General features: G+C 37.3%; 1 non-coding gene across 1 annotated transcript; it reads right to left on the minus strand.

Annotated features, from left to right (window-relative positions):
• Positions 1 to 8,958: 8,958 nt before the first annotated feature.
• Positions 8,959 to 9,065, minus strand: LOC141662515 (small nucleolar RNA R71). Its single transcript, XR_012550627.1, has one exon. It is a non-coding gene; the product is annotated as a small nucleolar RNA R71 (small nucleolar RNA).
• Between the last annotated feature and the right edge of the window lie 270 nt (positions 9,066 to 9,335).

Genomic DNA, 9,335 nt, shown 5'->3' on the forward strand with positions numbered 1-9,335 from the left:
TTTAGAAAAAGGATTAATAATTAAAAGGTGTTTTAATTATTAATGAGAATAATAAAGGGTTAATAATAATAATATTTTATGGCAAAATTTTCAGCTAAAAATTTTGCCTATAAATATACTATTATAAACCCTATTTTTGCCTCAACCAAAATTTTTTTACAAAACCCTAATTCTGTCCACCTCCTCCTTCTCCATTACATCATTTTCTTGGTGGATACCGGTGGAGTGCTTCACACTTGAGGAGCAGCTGCTAAGGATCTCCGCTCGTGGTTCTTGGATCGCTATTAAAGACCTCCATCTTTCCATTAATGTAAAGCTTCTTAAGGTAAACATACTGAATTACGAATTAAATATTATTTTTCGCATGGATCCTGCGGAGGGTTTCGGTTTTTTTTAAGATTTAAATTTACGTTTTCGCTGCGCTTATGTGCTAAAAACCCTTCAGCTTTTTCACCTAGATCTTTTTGGTCCAGAAAGGTATGTAAGTTTGGGAGGTAAGAACTATGCTTTTGTCATAGTTGATGATTATTCTCGTTTTACTTGGGTACTATTTTTACGTACTAAGGATGAAGCTTTTGTTGAGTTTAAGGATCTTATTACTAACCTTAAGACCAAGTATTCATATAAGCTCAAGACTATCCGTAGTGACCATAGAGGTGAATTCGAGAAGGATTTTATTACCTCCTGCAAATTGGGATGAATCACTCATGAATTCTCAGCTCCTCGTACTCCTTAGCAGAACGGAGTAGGGGAATGCAAGATTAGGGCATTATAGAAAACTTTTAGAACTCTACTGCATGAGAGTAAGCTTCCAAGAAAATTTTGGGCTGAAGCGGTACACACTTCCTGTTATGTTTTAAATAGAGTACTTATTCATCCTATTTTGCTTAAAAATACATATGAATTGCTTAAGAAAAGGACTCCTAACATTAATTATTTTCGAGTATTTGGTTCCAAGTGTTTTATTTTAGATACTCAGAATAATCGAGGCAAGTTCGATGCAAAATCTACGGAAGGAATTTTCTTGGGTTATTCTACAACAAGCAAAGCTTATCGCGTTTATAATTCTGTCAAGAACAAAGTCGAAGAATCCATCAATATTGCTTTCAATGAATCTTCAAGGAATATATCTCCAATTGATGAAGATACTGCGGATCTACCGTCTCATTCCCAAATGAGACAGTCTCATTCTGAAAAGAGTCGGTCTTATTCTGACAAGTCAAACAGTCAAGACCCTCTAGGTCCTTCGCAGTCATCTGATAATTCTTCAGGATCTACTCAAGCTTCAGAAGAATCTTCTGGCTTTCCAAAGACTCCTGATAGTGTTTCAAATATGAATTATGTTACTCCTCTGGATAAATCTTCACAAGCGGAAATGAGGCAGTCTCTTTTGAATGAGACAACTCCTATTCATTTCCAGACATACAATTCTAATGAGGAAGAGATGAGTAATATTGAACTTTGTTATGAATATATGTGTATTAGTTTGATGATAAGTTAAACAAAATACTTAAGTAGAAATCTAGTGTTTGTAGCCTCAACGGATAAGACCACTTTGGCTATCCATTTATGGAGTAGCTTTACTTAGAAATAAGTTTAGTATTGTAGCACATTTCAGTCTTTGTAAATGAGTTATAATTCTTAGAAGTTGTAGGAAATTATAAGTCATGTTGACTACTAGTGGATATGCAAATAGGAGGGTAATTGTAAATATTTGATGCCTTGTAATTTTGTATAAATGAAGTAATATCAACTGATAAATTAAAGACCTTCAACGGATGAGAAACAAAGCCTCAACGGATATCTTTAAAGATTCAACGGATAACATCCATCAACGGATGAGTGCATCAACGAATAAAGCTTCAACTGCTAAGGCATCAACGGATAAATCCATCAACGGATGAAAGCTTCAATGGATGCTCAGTTCCATAGCAGTTGATAGTGACAATTCATAAGCGGAGAGAGTCACATGGGTTGACAGAGACAATTGGAATGTGGTAGCCTCTTGGAGGAATCAAGAAAAAGCAGCATTTCCATTCTGGTGCAAACAAGGAAGTATTCAAAGATTCACAGATTATCTTAGATTGCATTGGACAGAGAAATGAAGAAGAAACATGTGAAGAACTGTTTTATAATAGTATTTTATCTTTGTCTTCACTTGATATACTTGATGATATATAAACCAAGTTGCAGCTAGTAATTAGATGTGAATTTTCAAGAGCTGTTTAGAAAAATTCAAAGAGAAAATCATCTAGTTTGTACTAGGAAGCAGCTGTGAACAATTCTTTGTATCACAGATTTTCTGAAATACACATCTCTGGTGGAACAACAAATCCACCAGAAAAGTTTTTAAAGCCTTTATGTTCTTTACATTTGTGTTTTGAATATACATCTGTCTACACTTGCTTAAAGCAATTCACACACATCTTTTCATCATACACTTAGCTTTTGAAACTGCTCAAAACTTGAAAAAGTTTTGACATTTACATTCAATCCCCCTTCTGTAAATCTCATTGTTAGTTCCTTGGGAATAACAATTGGTATTAGAGCAAGCTTTTAACATACAAAGAGTTTAAAGATCTATTCTACTAATATCATGAGTAAGAAGGATATTGGAGTGAAGATTCCAATCCTGGAAAGAGATAATTATCATCACTGGAAAGTGAAGATGCATCCACATCTTCTCTCTCAAGATGAAAGCTACATAAACTGCATTGAGAATGGTTCTCACATCCCTCATAAAGTGGCCACAGCTGCTACTGCCACAGTTGCTGTTGGACAGTCTATTCCCAAGCAAGAGTAGAATGGACTCCTAAAGATATTGAAGAGGTTCACAAGGACAAGAAGGCCATGAACATTCTGTTCAATGGCCTAGACAAAGATATGTTTGATAATGTCATTAACAACCTCTCTGCTAAGGAAATTTGGGATACTGTACAACTTATCTGTGAAGGTACTGAGCAAGTTAGAGAAAACAAAATGCAGCTTCTCATTCAACAATATGAATATTTTCATTTGGAAGAAGGAGAATCATTGAATGATACTTTCAATAGATTTCAGGAACTGTTGAATGGATTGAAGCTGTATGGCAGAGTGTACCAAGTCAAGGACTCCAACTTAAAATTTCTAAGGTCTCTACCAAAGGAATGGAAGCCTATGACTGTTTCACTAAGGAATTCTCAAGATTATAAGGACTTCACACTTGAAAGATTATATGGAATTTTGAAGACCTATGAACTTGAGATGGAGCAAGATGAGCTGTTGGAGAAGGGAAAGAAAAAAGGTGGATCAGTTGCACTTGTAGCTGAAAATGAGAGAATTGAAGCCAGGAATGAAGAAAAGACAATGCCAAGTCTCAAAATTGGCACAAGCAAATCAGAATCAAGCAAGGGAAAGAAGCAAGCAGCTGAGGTTGAAGACAATTCCAGTCAAGATGACTCTGATGATGTTGATGAACATCTGGCCTTTCTGTCCAGAAGATTTGCAAAGATGAAATTCAAGAAAAACTTTAGAGCCACTAAGCCAAACAAGAACATGGTGGATAAGTCTAAGTTCAAGTGTTATAAATGTAGCACAAGTGGACACTTTGCAAGTGAGTGCAGAAAGCCAACTTCTGAAAAGAAGAAATTTGAGCAAGTGGATTACAAAAAGAAATATTTCGAATTGCTCAAACAAAAGGAAAGGGATTTTTTGACTCAGGAAAATGAATGGGCAGCTGATGGAGCCAATGAAGATGATGATATGGAGTATGTCAACCTAGCCCTAATGGCCAATTCTGATGAGAATGAAACTAGTTCATCAAGCAACCAGGTAATCACTACTGACCTCTCTCAGCTTTCTAAAGATGAATGCAATGAAGCTATAAATGATATATCTACTGAATTGTATCATTTACGTGTTTTGCTTAAATCACTGACTAAAGAGAACATGAGAATTAAAGAGAATAATCTGTTTTTAAGTGATAGGAATGTTATGTTAGAGGGTAAGGTAATTGAGTTTGAAAAGATTAAAATCAAATGCTTATCTGTTGAGAGTGAACTAGAAGAGTATGTTAAGAAAGTAGAAATTCTTTCTAAACAACTAGAACGTGAGCAAGAGGTAATCAAGGCCTGGAAAACATCTAGGGATGTTAGTGCTCAAATTGCCAAAGTTCAAGGAATTGAATCCTTCTGTGAGAATGCCTGAAAGAAAAACAAAAAGGAAATGGAATTGATTGACGGACTGTCAATGGATGTGGAATCAACGGATGATGAAAGTCATCCGTTGAAGGAAGAAAAGGAGCATCCGTTGAAGGCTGATCAGTTGAAACAGGCAAATATTTTTAAAAATGATAATTTGAAAAATCTCAGTAAGAAGTTTAGTTCAACTTCCAAGAACTTTGTCAAAGAAGAAGCTAGCACATCCAAAGATGCTAGTATGGTGAATATAGGACACATGACTTTAGACCAGTTGAAGAATAGGCTTAAGTTGGTTGAGGATAAAAAGGAAACTAAAAGAAAATCTAATAGAAATGGGAAGGTAGGGATTAACAAACACAACAACTACACACCTGATAAGTATGCTCCTAGAAAAAGTTATGTGCATTGTAGTAGTGTTAATCATCTATCTGCTAACTGCAAATCTGTTAAGAATGTTCCCATGCCTTTAACTCCTTCTATGCCTAACATGTCTATGTCATCATTGCATGCCATGCCTGTTTTGTCTTAGCAGAATTCTCATGCACATTTTGCAAACATGCCATATGTTAATAATCCTTAGTATGCCTCAAATGCCATACAACATGCCTATGTGGAATAACATGTTTACACAATCTATGCCTTATCAAATTCAACCAAATGTGCTAAATGATTCTGTGACTAACCCTACACTTCAACCAACTACATCTGAGACCAAGGTTGACTTAAAGTTACCTAAGTCAAAAGGTGCATGAAGTATGAAATCTAGGAAAAAGACTAACAAGGTTGGACCCAAGGAAGCTTGGGTACCAAAATCAACTTGATTTGATTTTATTGTGTGCAGGGAAAAAGAAGGAATCTATGGTACTTGGGCAGTGGTTGTTCAAGGCACATGACAGGAGATTTCACCCTGCTCACAGAGTTCAAGGAGAGAGTTGGCCCTAGCATAACCTTGGAGATGACAACAAAGGGTTCACTATGGGATATGGCTTGATTTCAAAGGAAAATGTCATCATTGATGAAGTTGCATTAGTTGATGGTCTCAAACACAATCTATTGAGCATCAGTCAACTATGTGACAGAGGGAATACCGTTTCCTTCAATTCTGAAGCCTGTGTTGTTATCAGTAAGAAGGACAACAAAGTGGTTCTAACTGGAGTTAGAAAAGGGAATGTGTACTTGGCTGAATTTAACTCTACAGATGCAGAATCTGCACTTGTCTTTTCAGCAAAGTAAGTCAAGATGAAAGTTGGCTATGGCACAAGAAGCTGTCCCATTTGAATTTCAAGACAATGAATGATCTAGTCAAAAAGGACTTAGTTAGAGGAATGCCTCTAGTGGAATTCTCAAGGGATGGACTGTGTGATGCTTGTCAGAAAGGAAAGCAAAAGAGAGCATCATTCAGTAAGAAGCTTGAATCAGTAATTGATGAACCATTACAACTGCTACACATGGATCTTTTTGGACCAGTCAATGTATTGTCAATTTTAAGGAAAATATATTGCCTAGTGATTGTAGATGATTTCTCAAAGTTTTGATGGACCTATTTTCTTGGATCAAAGGATGAAGCTAGTGAAATCATTATCAATCATATCAAGCAAGTCAACAACCATCCAGATTTCAAAGTAAGGAATATCAGGAGCGACAATGGAACTGAGTTCAGGAATTCTACCATGAGGTTGTTCTGTGAAGAAAATGGGATCATGCATGAGTTCTCAGCTCCAAGGACTCCACAACAAAATGGTGTGGTAGAAAGGAAGAACAGATCACTAATTGAAGCTGCAAGAACAATGCTTGAAGAGTCAAAACTCTCAACATATTTTTGGGCTGAGGCTGTTAACTGTGCATGTTACACTCAGAATATTTCTCTAATTAATCAGGCAAAAGGCATGACTCCCTATCAATTGTTCAAGAGAAGAAAACCAACCTTAATCTTCCTTCATGTCTTTGGTTGTAAATGCTACATTCTAAGGAACCAGCCTGATCACAAAGGTAAATTTGATGCAAAGGCTAATGAAGGGATATTTGTTGGTTATTCTGCTGGAAAATCATATAGGGTCTACAATCTAGGAACTAACATTGTTATGGAATCTGTGCATGTTGTGTTTGATGATAAAAAGATTGATGGACTAACAGATGAGGGACACCATGAAGGACTTAAATTTGACAACATTGAGATATATTGTGATGACAGTGAAGATGAGAATGATGGAGAAGACACTTCAAAAAGGATTCAAAATTTGCCTTTGGATAATGAACAAAATGCTGCATCAGTTGAAAGTCATAACTCAGCATCCGTTGAAAGACAAAGTGCATCATCCGTTGAAGTACATAATGGAGCATCCGTTGATCATAGTTCATCAACGGATAATTAAATTACATCATCAGTTGATAGAACTCCCAGTTCCTTGCAAAGGACCAATAACTCAGGGGGAGTTTCAACTAATCAACACCCTATCTCACATCATGACAACACTGAGGCCACCTCATCTAGAGCTAATCTACCACCTCAAAGGAAATGGACCAAGAATCATCCCTTTGAACTAATCATTGGTGATGTAACATCTAAGGTGCAAACTAGAAGGGCTACTCAAGATGAATGTCTATACAGTAGTTTTCTATCACAGGAGGAACCTAAGAGAGTGGAAGAAGCTCTATTGGATCCAGATTGGGTTGTAGCTTGATAAGTGGCATTTTATACCACTTAGAACGTCTTAAAATGGCTTAAATTGGTGTCTTGAAATCAAGTATTTTGTGTATTTGATGCATTTTTCTAGTGTTTATGCATTGTAGGGTTTTAGTTGCATTTCGGGGGAGGAATCATCAAGAATAAGCCTTGGCATGTGTTCACCATTGCGAGAGGAAAGAAACGGGCAGATTACGGCGAAGAAACGGAGCGAAATCAAAATTTTTCCAGTAGAGGTCTGAGCGGCCGCGCAGCAAGCTGAGCGCCCGCTCAGCTATGCTGAGCGGCCGCGCAGGGTCGGGAAAAAGACAGTTTATTTTAGGACTTCTACTTCTATTTGGTTTCCACTTTTATGTAATCTGAGTTTTATGGGACTATTATATAAGTAGATTTGAGACGTTTTCACAAAGGGTGGATTGAAGAAGATTGTGTTTTTACGCAAGGAGCGAAGGAGATAAGGAAGAAGACCGATTTAGCACACCGCAACGAAGAGGAAGCATATATTCTTGTGATTCTTGTTTCGTTGTAACGTTGGATGCTAGTTTTCTTGCTTTGAACTTATTTACTTTTGTGACGTACTTTGTTTTAATATAATTAGTTTAGTTATTATTTTCTTGTGTTTGTTTATCATGATTTCATATGAACCCATGATGACGATAAGTGCTATTATGGGCTAATCGTGATCATGGGGTTGCAACGGATTTATTATGGAATTCTTTAGTTAATTGTTTAATACTTTAGTGTGTGATGATTGCATGATATCTAGTATTGGTTGTGCGTATTCGTCTTATGTGCGTCGCGAACATATAAGATAGGGTGTTAATCTCTTGTGAAGCGACGGTGGATCTTGAGATTTAGAACTTGCCATGATAGCATAGGTTCATGTACGTTGTGCATGATTAGTGGGTAACTCTAACCGTTTTATTTGCCCTATGTAATCAAAAGGAATAACTTGTGCTTAAATCGTTCTGTTGTCAATTTCTGTAGACATATGGGAACTCAACATAATTGATGACTATTCAACTTCTATCTTAATTGTGGATGCTTGGTAGAATGGTATTAGTACAATGAAAGTTGGCTTTTATCAGTTTCGTGTTATTCGATTAATATCATCACTGTCACATGCTAAAGGTAATAACAATGGCTATAGAAGGAAGTAATAATGAAGTTGTGATCTCATGAGTGTTTATTTATTGATAAATTGAAGTGTTAGTTAAGTGATTAATTAAGTAGTTAATTGTAGTTAATATTTAATCAACAATTTTAAGTGTTAGTATCTTAACATTGAGAAGTAATCATACATTGGTGAGTGAGTTTAATTAGACAATAATTTAGTCTGAGTCTCTGAGGGAACAAACTAGAAAGTATTCTATATTACTTGCGAACGCGTATACTTGCGTGAATATTAGTGCGTGTTTTCGCCCTAACAAGTTTTTGGCGCCGCTGCCGGGGACTCGGCGTATTTGTTTAGTTTATGTACTTACCATCATTGGTCATTAGGACTCAGTGATTAGGACGTAGTAGTTACTTATTTTTTTTCCGGTTGTGTCTCAGGTACTTTAGCAAGCGTTTATGCAAACTCGTTCTCGTGCTCGCAAGAGGACTTTAGATACAGCTGAGGAGACAGACGAAGTTCTTGATATTCCGGAGAAGTCAGATTTTGAGGATTCGGATTCAGGAACTGAGCAGAAAGAACCAGTAAACATGGGAGATCATATTGTTCAAGCTGATCCAGCTCTTATGGATTTTTCTCGGCCTAAAATTGATGACATTCAGTCAAGCATCCTTCATCCGGCTATTCAAGCTAACACCTTTGAAATCAAGCCGGGCACTATTCAGATGATGCAGAATTCTGTTTCTTTTGCAGGAGCGGCAACTAAAGACCCCAACATGCACATAAGGAATTTTGTCGAGATCTGCAGCACTTTTAAGTATAATGGCGTGACTGATGAGGCTATCAAGTTGAGGCTTTTCCCATTCTCACTGAGGGACAAGGCTAAAGACTGGTTACATTCTGAACCAGCTGGGTCCATCACTACGTGGCAAGATCTTGCGCAAAAGTTTCTGGTGAAGTTTTATCCGATGGCAAAGACTGCTGCTATGAGGAGTGCTCTTACTCAGTTTGCGCAGCAACCTACAGAATCTATGTGCGAGGCTTGGGAACGCTACAAGGAAATGTTGAGAAAATGTCCACATCATGGAATGCCGGATTGGATGGTGATCACTGGTTTCTATAATGGTTTGGGGGCTCAATCTCGGCCCATGCTCGATGCACCAGCGGGAGGCGCCTTATGGGCTAAAAGCTATACTGAGGCGTATAATCTTATAGAGACGATGGCTGCAAATGAGCATCAAAACCCAACTCAGAGGATGACGTCAGGCAAGGTAGCAGGTATTCTGGAAGTTGATGCAGCCACCGCTATTGCAGCCCAGCTCCAAGCGCTATCAATGAAGGTTGATTCTCTGGCTACGTA

This window comes from Apium graveolens, chromosome 5 (genome assembly GCF_009905375.1).
Source record: "Apium graveolens cultivar Ventura chromosome 5, ASM990537v1, whole genome shotgun sequence".
In the NCBI taxonomy this organism is placed as follows: Eukaryota; Viridiplantae; Streptophyta; class Magnoliopsida; order Apiales; family Apiaceae; genus Apium; species Apium graveolens.